A 14360-nucleotide genomic window follows, 5' to 3' on the forward strand; every position below is an offset into this window, starting at 1 on the left:
GATCAAATGTTATTTTTTGGTCAGTGATCTACACAAAATACTCTGTCAAAGTGGACATTTTTTAAGAAAAATAAAACACAAATATACCTTGATTACCCCTGAGTCAGTACATGTTAGAAAGAACATTGGCAGCGATTACAGCTGTGAGTCTTCTTGGGTAATTCTAAGAGCTTTGCACACCTGGATTGTGCAATTTTTGCTCATTATTCTTTTCAAAATTCTTCAAGCAATGTCAAGGTGTTGGGGATCATGGCTAGGACAGAAATATTCAATTCTTGCCATAGACTTTCAAGCAGATTTAAGTCATAACTGTAACTTGGCAACTCAGGAACATTCACTGTTTATTGGTAGGCAGTGTCAGTGTATATTTGGCATTTTGTTGTAGATTATTGTCCTGCTGAAAGATAAATTCCTCTCCCAGTGTCAGGTGTAAAGCAGACTGAAGCAGGTTTTCCCCAAGTATTTTGCCTGTGCTTAGCTCTATCCCGTTTCTTTTTATCCTGAAAAACTCCACAGTCTTTGCCGATGTCAAGCATACCAATACCATGGTGCAGCCACCACCATGCTTGAAAATAAGGAGGCAGTTACACAGTGATGTGTTGTGTTGGATTTGCCCCAAACATAAGGCTTTGCATTTAGGCCAAAAAGAGTATTCCTTTGCTATGTTTTTTTTCAGTATTACTTTAGTGCCTTGTTGCATACAGGATGCATGTTTTGGTATTCTGTATATTTGTATTCTTCTTTTCACTCTGACATTTAAGTCATTATTGTGGAGTCAGTACAATGTTGTTGAGCCATCCTCAGTTCTCTCATCACAGCCATTGAACTAAAATGTAAATTTAAAATAATCAATGGCCTCATGGTGACATCCCTGAGTAGTTTCCATCCTTTCCTGCAGCTCAGTTCAGAAGGATGACTATCTTTGATGTGCCTGGGTGGTTTAATACATAATCCACAGCATAATTATTAACTTGACCATGCTTAAAGAGATATTCAGTATCTGATTTGTTATTGTTAACCATCTACCAATCACTGCCCTACTTTATGAGGCTTCCGAAAATCTCCCTGTGCTTGAAATTCAATACTTGACTGAGGGACCTAACAGATGTTGTATGTTTGGGGGAAGAGGAAGGGGTAGTCAAAAATATGTTTTTATTTCACACAGAGTGAGTCCATGCAAGGCCATAGCTACATGAGGACACTGAGGTCCGGAACTACTTTAGAATAAAAACTATTTACTGTTGAGAGTTAGAATAGTAGAATACACAAGGTGCCATTTTCAAACTTGGTTGTGCATCAGCAGTTTTCGTCTTGTTATATGTCACTTACTGGCAGTCACTCAGCCCATGTCAGTAAAAAAAAGTATTATTATGATTGGTAAATCAGTCTAGTTAGTCTAGCCACTTGTAGTAATCATGGCCAAATTACAGACCGGACATGTGCCCAGGGTCCCCCATTGATTTTGTTAGTCAGTCTCACTCAGATATTAACATGACCTAAGTCATAGCAATATGTGCAGAATTGCAGGAAATTTGCTTTTAAAACTGCAAAAATGTCTCTCTGAAAGCCTTTTGGAGTGTGTCTGTGGACTTTTCCATGTGAATATTAAAGTCCCCAAAAATGTGGATATTATCTACAAGGTCCGATAGGAATTCAGGGAACTCAGTGAGGAACGCTGTGTACGGCCCAGGAGGCCTGTAAACAGCAGCTTATAGTTTCACTCGATGCTAGGGGGTTAAGAAATAATGTAAAGCGCAAAGCATTATTTTTATTTGCCCAACAGCTTAAAACAGATGTATGTTTTTTTCAAGTCTCATTCAGTTGCTACCGATGTCAACTTCTGGAGATCTCAGTGGGGTAATGATGTATGGCTTTCTCATGGTTCTGAACGCTCTGCTGGAGTTATAGAATCATTTCAATGGAAGTATTTTGCACTCTGACTGTGACCCTTTTGGTCACTTTCTTTGTCTTGTTATCAACTGTAACAGCATCATCATTATTATTACCAACATTTATGGTTACAATTCCAAACTTGAAAATGATCACTTACTTAAATCTTTAGAAAGCGTAAAAGCGTATTCTCCATTGCCTAACCAAGTTTCTGAATGCTTTACTTATAGTAGGTGGGGATTTTAATATTTCTCAGAATAATTTAATTGATAGATGGCCTCCAGGACAGTCCACTTCTATGAATACAAGTTTGAGGCAGTTTATGGAAAGGTTTGACATTATAGATATTTGGAGAGTAAAGTTTCCTAATGACAAGTCTTTCACATGGAGTAATAAGGCATGATCCAGACAATCGCGCATAGATGTCTGGCTGGTGTCTAAATGTTTTGATAAACAGGGTATTTCTGTTAACTTCCTGGCCACTCCCCTTACTGATCATAGAGCTATTTATATTGACATTAAACTGTTTATCTCTGATAATGGCCTTGGCAGAGCATCCTACTGGAAGCTTAATAGCTCTATATTAAAACATGAATCGGTCATGATGGAGATAAACTATTTAATTACACACTTTTGGAACAAAGCTATAAATGACAATTCATACAGTAATAACGGGGAGCTTTTAAAATATGAGGTTGGAAAATATGGGAGTATTCTTGCCAAGACAAGGAGAGCTGAAGAAGAAAGTGTAATTACAAAGATCACCTCTCTTGTTCAAAAGCCTGTTTAAAGTCTCTCAGAGGAGGACAAGTCTGTTCTATTTGAGCTACAAAACAAGTTGGATGGAATGTATAAACTGAAAGCAGAGAGAGCCTTTGTCAGATCTAGGAAGAAGTGGCTAGAGGAGGGTGAACAAAATCCATCTTATCTTTTCAGGTTAGAAAAATACCACTAAAAATAATACAATTAAATATTAATGGTCTCATCACAGATGATCCCACATTAATCTCTAACTTTATTTGCAACTTCTATAGGAATTTACAGTTGAAGTAGGAAGTTTACATACACTTAGGTTGAAGTCATTAAAACTCATTTTTCAACCACTCCAGAGAAATTTCTTGTTAACAAACTACCGTTTTGGCAAGTCAGTTAGGACTTGTGAATGACACAAGTAATCTTTCCAAGAATTGTTTACAGACAGATTATTTCACTTATAATTCACCGTATCACAATTCCAGTGGGTCAGAAGTTTACATACACTAAGTTGACTGTGCCTTTAAACGGCTTGGAAAATTCCAGAAAATGATGTCATGGCTTTAGAAGCAGCAAAGGACCTTGTGAAGATGCTGTAGGAAACAGGTACAAAAGTATCTATATCCACAATAAAATGAGTCTAATATCGACATAACCTGAAAGACCGCTCAGCAAGGAAGAAGCCACTGCTCCAAAACTGCCATAAAAAAGCCACACTACGGTTTGCAACTGCACATGGGGACAAAGATCATACTTTTTGGAGAAATGTCCTCTGGTCTGATGAAACAAAAATAGAACTGTTTGGCCATAATGACCATCGTTATGTTTGGAGGAAAAAGGGGGATGCTTGCAATCCGAAGAACACCATCCCAACTGTGAAGCACGGGGGTGGCAGCATCATGTTGTGGGGGTGCTTTGCTGCAGGAGGAACTGGTGCATTGGAAAATTATGTGGATATATTGAAGCAACATCTCAAGACATCAGTCAGGAAGTTAAAGCTTGGTCACAAATGGGTCTTCCAAATGGACAATGACCTCAAGCATACTTCCAAAGTTGTGGAAAATGGCTTAAGGACAACAAAGTCAAGGTTTTGGAGTGGCCATCACAAAGCCATGACATCAATCCTATAGAACATTTGTGGGCAGAACTGAAAAAGCATGTGCGAGCAAGGAGGCCTACAAACCTGACTCAGTTATACCAGCTCTGTCAGGAGGAATGGGCCAAAATTCACCCAACTTATTGTGGGAAGCTTGTGGAAGGCTACCCTAAACGTTTGACCCAAGTTAAATAATTTAAAGGCAATGCTACCAAATACTAATTGAGTGCATGTAAACTTCTGACCCACTGGGAATGTGATGAAAGAAATGAAAGCTGAAATAAATCATTCTCTCTACTATTATTCTGACATTTCACATTCTTAAAATAAAGTGGTGATCCTAACTGACCTAAGACAGGGAATTTTTACTTGGATTAATGTAAATGTATTTGGCTAAGGTCTATGTAAACTTTCGACTTCAACTGTATATAGTTCTAAGTATTGTGAGGTTTCCTCAACTCTATTTTTTGACTCTCTGGGGGATGTGAAATCAATTGGGGAGGCTGAGAGAGAACAGTGTGATGACCCTATTATAGTTGAAGAGATCATTTATTGTATTGAACACCTTCAAAATAATACGTCTCCTGGGACTGATGGGATATCTGCTGAATTTTAGAACAGTTCAATTAAATTAAAGCATGGCACTTCTCCTAGATTTGATTTGAAAATAGGAATTAGGCAGGTTGCCCAATTGCACCTCACCTCTTCCTGCTTCAACCCAACTTCTTATAAGTTCTGTTAAATCCAGTGATATAAAAGGGATCTCTATTGCTGACAGAGATATTATCATAAGTCAGCTTGCAGATGACACAACCCTCTTTTTGAAAGATGCTGACCAGATCCCTAGAGGAATCGATGTGATAAATATATTTTCCAAAGCATCTTTGCCTAAACCTTAATAAGTGTGAATTGTTTGCTGTTAAAGACCATGTGATACCCTCTATATGCAATATTCCAGTCAAGGAAAAAGTAACATACCTTGGGATTACCATATCTAAGGATCAACAGGAAAGATGCTCATTAAATTTTATACCTATTATTGAAAAAAACAAAAAGAAGTTGAACCATTGGTTGCAGAGGGATTTATCCTTGAAAGGTCGAGTATTGCTTTCTAAAGCTGAAGGTATCGCCAGACTTACTTATGCAGCCCAGTCCCTATATCTTGACAACAAAATAGGTAAAGTGGTTGACCAGGTGCTTTTCAACTTCATCTGGAAAAATTGTACACATTATATTAGGAAATCTGTCGTTATGAACTCATATGAATATGGTCGTCTCAATTTTTTAGATTTTCCTACTTTGAATAATATTTTTAAGATAAATTGGCTAAACGTTTCTTAAAGAATCCAACTTCAATTTGGAATTTCATCCCTCATATTTTCTCACGTTTTGGTGGCCTCAATTTTATGTTACTTTGTAACTATAACATTGATAAGATTCCTGAAAAATGATCTGCTTTTCATAGACAAGTATTCTAAGCGTAGTCGTTAATATATAAACATAATTTTTCCCTGCATAGGTATTTCATTTGGAACAATAAGGACATTTTGTATAGAATCAAATCTTTATTTTTTAAGAACTGGTTCAATAATCATATCCTGCTGGTGAGTCAACTTTTTAATGCAGAAGGATTGTTACTCAATTATGAGGAATTTTTCTCTCGTTACAATATCCCTGCAACACCTAGAGAGTTCGCCATAGTATTTGATGCTATTCCATCTGGAACTCTCATGTTATTTAGAGGTGTAGCCAGACATCACCTTCTTGACCTATCCTCGCTTAATCCAGTTGACTCTCCAATAGGGAAAATGTCTTTCTCCTTGCACCCTCAGAACAACAGATCTATACGTGCTTTATTTCAAAGGGATATTGTATCCATTCCTTATGTCACAATTTACTGGAATACATTGGTCACTAATATCTGTTGGAAAAAAGTCTGGTTATTACTATACAAATACCTGCTTGTTAACAAGGTCAAAGAGGTCTGGTTATTACTATACAAATACCTGCTTGTTAACAAGGTCAAAGAGGTCTGGTTATTACTATACAAATACCTGCTTGTTAACAAGGTCAAAGAGGTCTGGTTATTACTATACAAATACCTGCTTGTTAACAAGGTCAAAGAGGTCTGGTTATTACTATACAAATACCTGCTTGTTAACAAGGTCAAAGAGGTCTCTTTCAGAATGATCCATAAGTATTACCTGAAGAAACTCAAAAAAGACATTAACATTGACTGTACATTTTGTGTTGAGCATCCAGAAACAGTTTCGCATTTATTTTGGCATTGTCTACATGTAAAACAATTATGGAAAGATATTCACAGTTTTATAATTGTTAATATTCTTGATGACTTTTATTTGTTATGGGAGAATGTGCTGCTGGGTTTCTTAACAATAATAAAGATAAAGACATTTTTTTTTACCGCATAAATCTAATTGTGCTAATGGGAAAATTTCATATTCATAAAGGTAAATTCACTAATAAAAATCCACACTTCCGTGATTTCTAGAAGGAATTTGAGCAGTACATTAAGACCATTCAACATTCTTCTAATAAGAAAGCTGTTAAAACAATCAATATGAGTGTTTCTTTTAAGGTCTTTGTATAATCTGTCATTTGTTGTACCCCCTAACATATGTTATCATTGTCTATTTGTATACTTCTTGTATGTATACAGATTATTCTACATTATATTAAAAAAAGTGAGGGATCTAACATTAAGTAGCCCTATTTTGAGATGTGAGATATCACAATCTCTTTCAATAATGACAGGAATGTAGGTCTTTATTGCGGTGAGATTATTAAGGCGAACATCCCCATGTTTAGTTTTGCCCAACCTAGATCGAGGCACAGACACGGTCTCATTGGCGATAGCTGAGCTGACTACACTGACTGTGCTAGTGGCAGACTCCACTAAGCTGGCAGGCTGGCTAACACCTGCCTGCACCCTATTTCATTGTGGAGCTTGAGGAGTTAGAGCCCTGTCTATGTTCATAGATAAAATGAGAGCACCCCTCCAGCTAGGATGGAGTCCGTCACTCCTCAGCAGGCCAGGTTTGGTCCTGTTTGTGAGTGAGTCCCAGAAAGAGGGCCAATTATCTACAAATTCTATCTTTTGGGAGGGGCAGAAAACAGTTTTCAGCCAGCGATTCAGTTGTGAGACTGCTGTAGAGTGCATCACTCCCCCTAACTGGAAGGGGGCCAGAGACAATTACTCGCGATGCCGACACATCTTTCTAGCTGATTTACACGCTGAAGCTATGTTGTGCTTGGTGACCTCTGACTGTTTCATCCGAACATCGTTGGTTCTGACGTGGATAACAATTTCCCTATACTCTCTACACTCGCCAGTTTTAGCTTTAGCCAGCACCATCTTCAGATTAGCCTTAACGTCGGTAGCCCTGCCCCGTGGTAAACAGTGTATGATCGCTGGATGATTGTTTTTAAATCTAATACTGCGGGTAATGGAGTCGCCAATGACTCCCATTTTCAATTTGTCAGAGCTAATGGTGGGAGGCTTTGGCGGCTCAGACCCCATAACGGGTGGAGGAGAGACCTGAGAAGGCTCGGCCTCTGACTCCGACTCATTGCTTAATGGGGAGAACCGGTTGAATTTTCCAAGGTGAGGGGTGAGGGGAAGGGGAAAAAATGTAAAATAACACGGTTATTAAAATTTTTGAAAGTAAATTTAGAAAGAAAAAAACGTAAAGTTGGCAGGTCGCAAAGTACCGTTAGCAACAACCCGCACAGCAGCACGTAAACAAGTCCATAGCTAGTTGGCAAGCTTATAACGCATGCTTTTATTGTGGTTCAGTCACTGTATGTTTTTATAGCCTAATTGTTTCTGAGTTAGTGAGCTAGTCTGGATGCAGACCGTTACTTTAACGTTATATTGAAATGAAAGTAGTGTCTCAATTGTTCATCCAATTTTAAAGTGGAACTGACCGCATTTTAACTACTTTGCAGATATGAAACAGACAATCATATCAGTAAAAAATAATAAATTCCCAGTTTATGCTACAAAACCAACTTCATAAGAGGTTTTAAAAAGAGGTTATATTTGACTCAACATTCCATGACGAGGCGTTGGCAGAATAGATGGATGCAGTTCAATATATGATTAATATAATTCACCAATACATTTCTTGGTAGTCCAAAAAATATTATCAGTGTAACGGTTGTCATAAGGATCAGACCAAAACGCAGCGGGAACGTGTATACTCATCTTCTTTTTAATGTGAAGAAGGAAAAACAAACAAATCACGTATACAAAACAAACTAACAACACTAACAGTCCTATCAGGTGCTCAGACACTAAACAGGAGACAACTACCCACAAATCCCATTACAAAAACACCCCTCTTAAAAAAGACCTTCAATTAGAAGCAACGAGGAGCAGCTGCTTCCAACTGAAGGTCAACCCCATTAATTAACATAGACATAGAAAGACTAGAACTAACATAGAAATAAACTAACAAGAACATAGACCAAAAACCCCGGAACACATAAAACAAACACCCCTCTTACATAAGTACATATCCCAACAAACCCCGAACCACATAAAACAAACACCCCCTGCCACATCCTGACCAAACTACAATAACAAATAAAAAGTATCATATTCTTCCTGGGGTTTGTATATGAACAGATTTTTTATAAGATTTCATGTTGCTAAAATGCTGTCAGTTCCACTTTAAACTATCCATTTTGACTTTCTACTTAAATTGTGTTAATGTGGCCTAACACCGTACACAAACCGGCCGCGCGCCATCATGCGCAAATTGATTTTGGCCCCTCACACCAAACGCGATCACGACAGTCAAGTTGAAATATCAAAACAAACTCTGAACCAATTATATTAATTTGGGGACAGGTCGAAAAACATTAAACATTTATGGCAATTTAGCTAGCTAGCTTGCAGTTACTAGCTAAGTTGTCCTATTTAGCTAGCTTGCTGTTGCTAGCTAATTTGTCCTGGGATATAAACGTTGAGTTGTTATTTTACCTGAAATGCACAAGGTCCTCTACTCCGACAATTAATCCACACATAAAACGGTCGACTGAATTGTTTCTAGCCATCTCTCCTCCTTCCAGGCTTTTTCTTCTTTGGTCTTTATATGGTGATTAGCATCTAACTTTTATAGTTACCACGACGACCGACCGAACTCAGTTCATATTTCAATCACCCACGTGGGTATAACCAATGAGGAGATGGCACGTGGGTATCTGCTTCTATAAACCAATGAGGAGATGGGAGAGGCAGGACTTGTTCAGGGTCACAAATAGAACTGACTTCTATTTTAGCACTTGGCAACGCAGATGCTCGTTGGCGCACTCGAGCAGTGTGGGTGTAATAATTGAATAACATCTATGTTTGCATTTTTATTGCAACGTGAGTGGTGTGGTCAGCATGTAAGGCACTGCATCCCAGTGCTAGAGGCGTCACTACAGACCCTGGTTCGATTCCAGGCTGTATCACAACCGGCAGTGATTGGGAGTCCCATAGGTGCACAATTGGTCCAGCGTTGTCTGGGTTAGGGTTTGGCCGGGGTAGGCCGTCATTGTAAATAAGAATTTGTTCTTAACTGATTTGCCTAGTTAAATAAAGGTTAAAAATAAAAATGTATGTTATGTCTTTGTCCCCCATTGAAAGAATACTAGAGGGTGCATGGTCCTGAGAGTGCTTCTCCCACCACCAATATACCGAATGCAGGTAGCTACATATTGAAATGAAAGTTGTTTCTCAAATGTTCATCCAGGTTTATCCATTTTGTCTGTCCCCTAAAAGCAATGTCTTTGTCCCCCAGGTACTAAAAACGACATGATCCTGAGAGGGTTTTTCCCACCACCAGTGTAATGAGTTGGAAAGTAGACTGCCCACCCAAGCATTGATGAGGCCCGAAAGTCATAATGTAGCGTAAGTATACATGTGGAATATTGAATACTATTTCATATGTAATACTGTAAACCAGAGGTGGGAAGTAAATAAATACAAATACTCTCGTTACTATAATTGAGTAGCTTTTCCAAGTACCTTTTTTCAAAGTCAATCATTTTACATCTACTGGGGTAAAATGTAATTGAAAAACAGTACTTCTACTTGAGTAGGCTATTTCAGTACTCTTCCCACCGCTGCTGTAAACTGCACACAAAGTGGCTGGACTCAACTCAATGCAGATTATCGTCCTGCACACAGCAATAGACTGTATATGAGTATAGTTTGCGCTGAGTATTAGGAAAGGCCACAATTTGTGTGTGTGTGCTTGTGAGCGCGGGCTTGAGTGTGATGAGTGTCTTGATTATTGTTCAACATTTTATAGTCATATTCTCTAATCCCCAGGCTGGAAGCAATATGGCTGAATATCTCTACCAGGTGACCAAAAGAACAAGAGACCCGAAACCTTAGTTCTGACTCTCTGGAGCATTCACCATCATGAATGGGCAGGCTCTGGAGCAAAAGACATTATGTTACCTTGTTGTTTTACACAAATTCCTATTGAAAATTGATACCTGGTAGGGGTTGAGGGTGTAGAGGGTAAAGTGGTTCCTTTTCTTCAGCCCATTTCCTCAGCTTTAATTGATAGGGCTGCTGTGATTTTCAAATGATGGATTGTGTTTGTAATGTTTGTGTTTATTTGTGTATTGCTTATGTGTTTCTTTTGCATTACTTCATTTTGTAGCTGAAATTAATATATGAAAATAAACATTTGGTATTTTATCTACAATTGGTCATAATTGGCCATATGTAATTTTAAGAATTTCATCAACTGTAGTAACATTGTAACATTGATTGATATTGTTAGACATATTTGTAACGTTAGAAAATGAACGGATTCTGTAATAGCGAGAATGGGGGAAAAAATAACCCAAACATAAAGTAAGAAATAACGTTAACTGCTGGGTCAAAAATACATGAATAACAATAACCCAGCAAAAAAAGTTACAAGCAAGCTGGGTCAAAATGGCCTTCCCTGTGGCTCAGTTGGTAGAGCATGGAACATGGAGCATGGTGTTTGCAACGCCAGCATGGTGTGTGCAAAGCCAGGGTTGTGGGTTCCATTCCCACGGGGGGCCAGTACAAAAAAAAAAAATGCATGAAATGAGATGAAATGGATGCATTCACTACTGTAAGTCGCTCTGGTAAAGAGCGTCTGCTAAATGACTAAAATGTAAAATCAGTGGAGGTTCCTCAGAGAAGGAAGGGGAGGACCATCCTCCTCAGTGAATTTCATAAAAATAGTGAAACACTAAAAAAAGTTATTGTGTTTAGATAAAACTACTAGATATATTCACGTCACCAAATAATTGATTAAAATACACTGTTTTGCAATGATGGTCTACAGTAGCCTCAACAGCGTTCTGTAGGGTAGCACCCTGGTGTAGCCAGGGGACAGCTAGTGTCTGTCCTCTGGGTACATTGACTTCAATACAAAACCTAGGAAGCGCGTGGTTCTCACACCCTTCCATAGACTTACAAAGTAATTATGACCACTTCCACAGGACGTCCTCCAACCTATCAGAGCACTTGCAGCATGAACTGACATGTTTTCCACCCAATCAAAGGATCAGAAAATTAAGCTAGTACTGAAAGCATAAGCTATAGCTGGCTAGCACTGCGGTGCATAAAATATGGTGAGTAATTGACTCAAAGAGAGCAAAAGATAATAGTTGAATAGTTTTGAACAAATTAATTTCTTAAAAAATGAAGGAGAACCAAGAGAGAGAGAGATTTAATTTTTGTTTTTTACTTTCACCTAGACTACTTAACTAGCAAATGCAGCCAGCTAGTTTAGACTACTCAAACAGAGAGGGATGCAATGTTAGCTAGCTGGCTATGGCTATCCAACACTGGAACTCTTCCAAGTCAAGGTAAGCTTTTGGTTTTATTCATTTATTGCCACTGGGACCCGCCGGTGTAACTGCTAAACTTCTTGCTACTGACTATACACTGTACTGCGTGATTGTAGTGGATTTACTAACATGTTAGTTCTAGTACCTCTGTTGACTATGATGTTAATATGGTGACAACATAGGCTGTGTGTAGCGGTTATCATATGAAGGTTTGGCGTGTAAAGTTTTTTTTTGCCTGGTCACAGAAAGCTGTTGTGTTGTGCACTGATGTCCACAAGCGAAGGGAAAAGGTGAGAGGAGAGCGCGTAGATGCGAAAAGGAATACAACGATCAAAGGGATCATGCTTTTTTATCTGGCTGTTACAAAAGTGAACTGTTTGCCTGTGATCAGGGGTGTATTCATTCTGCCAATTCTGTTGAAAAACGTTTATTGAACGGAAGCAAACGGAATGAAACAGGCCTAAACATACCTGAATTTGTCCAATAGAAACTCTCGTTTGCAACTGTTGGACTAATGATTACACCCTAGATCAGCTAGATGCAGGCAGGAGTGTGCAAGGCGGTATTGAATTTGTCATAGTCTGTTACCTTCATTACTAAAATGTATCTTCACCTGTTCACCCACATTGTAAACTTTCATTCATAGACTAGGTAGTAGCAACCTCATGATGGGTAAAGGGAAAATTTGAGTATCACGTAGTAGCCTAAACGTATTGATGTTACATTGAGCTGGGTGAATGAAATATGAATGACAGTCATCCAATATGCTGTAATAGAAATAAGGCCATGCTCGTAAAAATATATATATTGACCTCGCTCATCTTAAACGGCACTGACCGCCACTGGTCAAAATAACCACATTTTTTGGTAAATCAAGTAACCTTAATGTGTTTGATCATTCATATAACCCAACAGCGCTGTTTCAAAATAGCCCAGTACTGGAAATGTACTATATATTGACCCAGCATTTTTTAGAGTGTACTGATTTGTATCACGGGTGACCTGCATGCACAAGCACAGCCTGTGGCACCTTTTCGCGCAGATACCTACAGATCCATTCCCTGAGCGCTAGTGCACCAGCACTAGATTAACTGTAGGTGCGCGCTCCCAATTGCGCATTCTTGTTTGGACGGGTCGGATTTCGGATGGAAGTCGGTAACAGAAGAGGGTATTCGCGTGGCTAGTTGGAATTGAGCTCCTCCTCACCTCATTTGCCCCGGTCAAACCCTCAAACCGTGGCCATGGACCAAAACACCGGGAGATGAGCGGAAGGATGTGACTATTCAACAGATCATCAGATTAACCGACAGCTTTATCGCGGTTGAGAACACAGGTGAGGAGATGCTACGTTTTATTCACTGTCTGTTTTTATACTATTGTAGATTAGAAATAATTGCAGGTGTGAACAATTTTGCAACAAACAAATAAGTAGATTTTATTTCTTGGAACCATAATGAATGGTTTGCAGCTGGACCCATTTCCTTCCACAGCATTTGTTTAATTGAAATTACTCCTTTTTTTATAGTGTTTGAATAATAATGATTTCCCTTGTCTTGTCTCGTTGCCCTATATATTGTGTATTTAATGAAGATAGGCTGCTGCATCTTTTCCAATCCATAATGATTTATGTAGATTTCCTGTCAGTCTGTTAATAAGATGGTCACTATAGTTGACTAGCAGGGAGAGGAGAAGCTTCACTGTCCCTTTTATCTCATCCCCGTTTTCCCTCTTCCCCTTTCCCTTCATATTTTGTCCTCTTCTTCTTCATCCCCTGGCCTTTGTCTCTAATTTAATGATTTATTCGACCCATTCTCTAATGAGAGCAAGCGTTCAGAGCAGTAGTAGACAGACTAGTTGCTATTGATTATGCTGGTCAGCTAAATTGCAACTTCAACAGACATCTTTGCCAGCCAGGATCTTACATGTAGGGCCTATACAATGTGATGATGATTCCCTAAGGAGAGTGGGTAGGGCACAAAATCCCCCTTACCCGGATGGACCATTAGAGGGTCGGGTCGGTCTTGGGGCAACTTCTACCAAACAAGGTTATTATAGTAAACGAAAACTGAAACTAGAACGAAGCATGGAAAAACAATTTCGTAAACTGAAATAAAATAACTAACAAACCTGTCAAATATAGTTTCAGTATATAAGTATATATATATATATATATATATTTTATTCCAAAACGAATTAAAATGAAAACTATAATTAATTATATGTTTGAGTTTTTATTTGGGAAAAAAATCTAATGGGGTTTTCAAGTTTTTTTTTTATAGGGTTTTCAAGCTTCTGAATCTGGCAGGTAAATGCTGCCAGGAGATGGTGATGTTTCAAATAGGGCTAGTTTGTGCATCCCTATTATTAGCTATCACTACAGTAGTTAACAGGAAATAAATCTGCTACTTTCTGTCCCTAACACTCAAACTAAAACTGAAACTAAATCATTTAAAAACGAAATAGAAATGGTTTATATAACTCAAACAAAAAACAACAACTAGTAAATCAGGTCTGAAAACGAATTGAAACTAAACTGAATTCCTAACAAAAATGTAAAATCTAATAGAAATAAAAACGAATATAAAAACACAAAACTATAATAGATAGGTTGGGGAGTAGACATACTTTAAGAGTTTAAATAAGGATCGGACCCTTTTTTTCTATTTTCGCCTAAAATGATGTACCCAAATCTAACTGCCTGTAGCTCAGTACCTGAAGCAAGGATATGCATATTATTGATACCATTTGAAAGGAAACACTTTGAAGT

Source organism: Salmo salar, chromosome 21, assembly GCF_965601325.2.
Source record: "Salmo salar chromosome 21, fSalSal1, whole genome shotgun sequence".
In the NCBI taxonomy this organism is placed as follows: domain Eukaryota; kingdom Metazoa; phylum Chordata; class Actinopteri; order Salmoniformes; family Salmonidae; genus Salmo; species Salmo salar.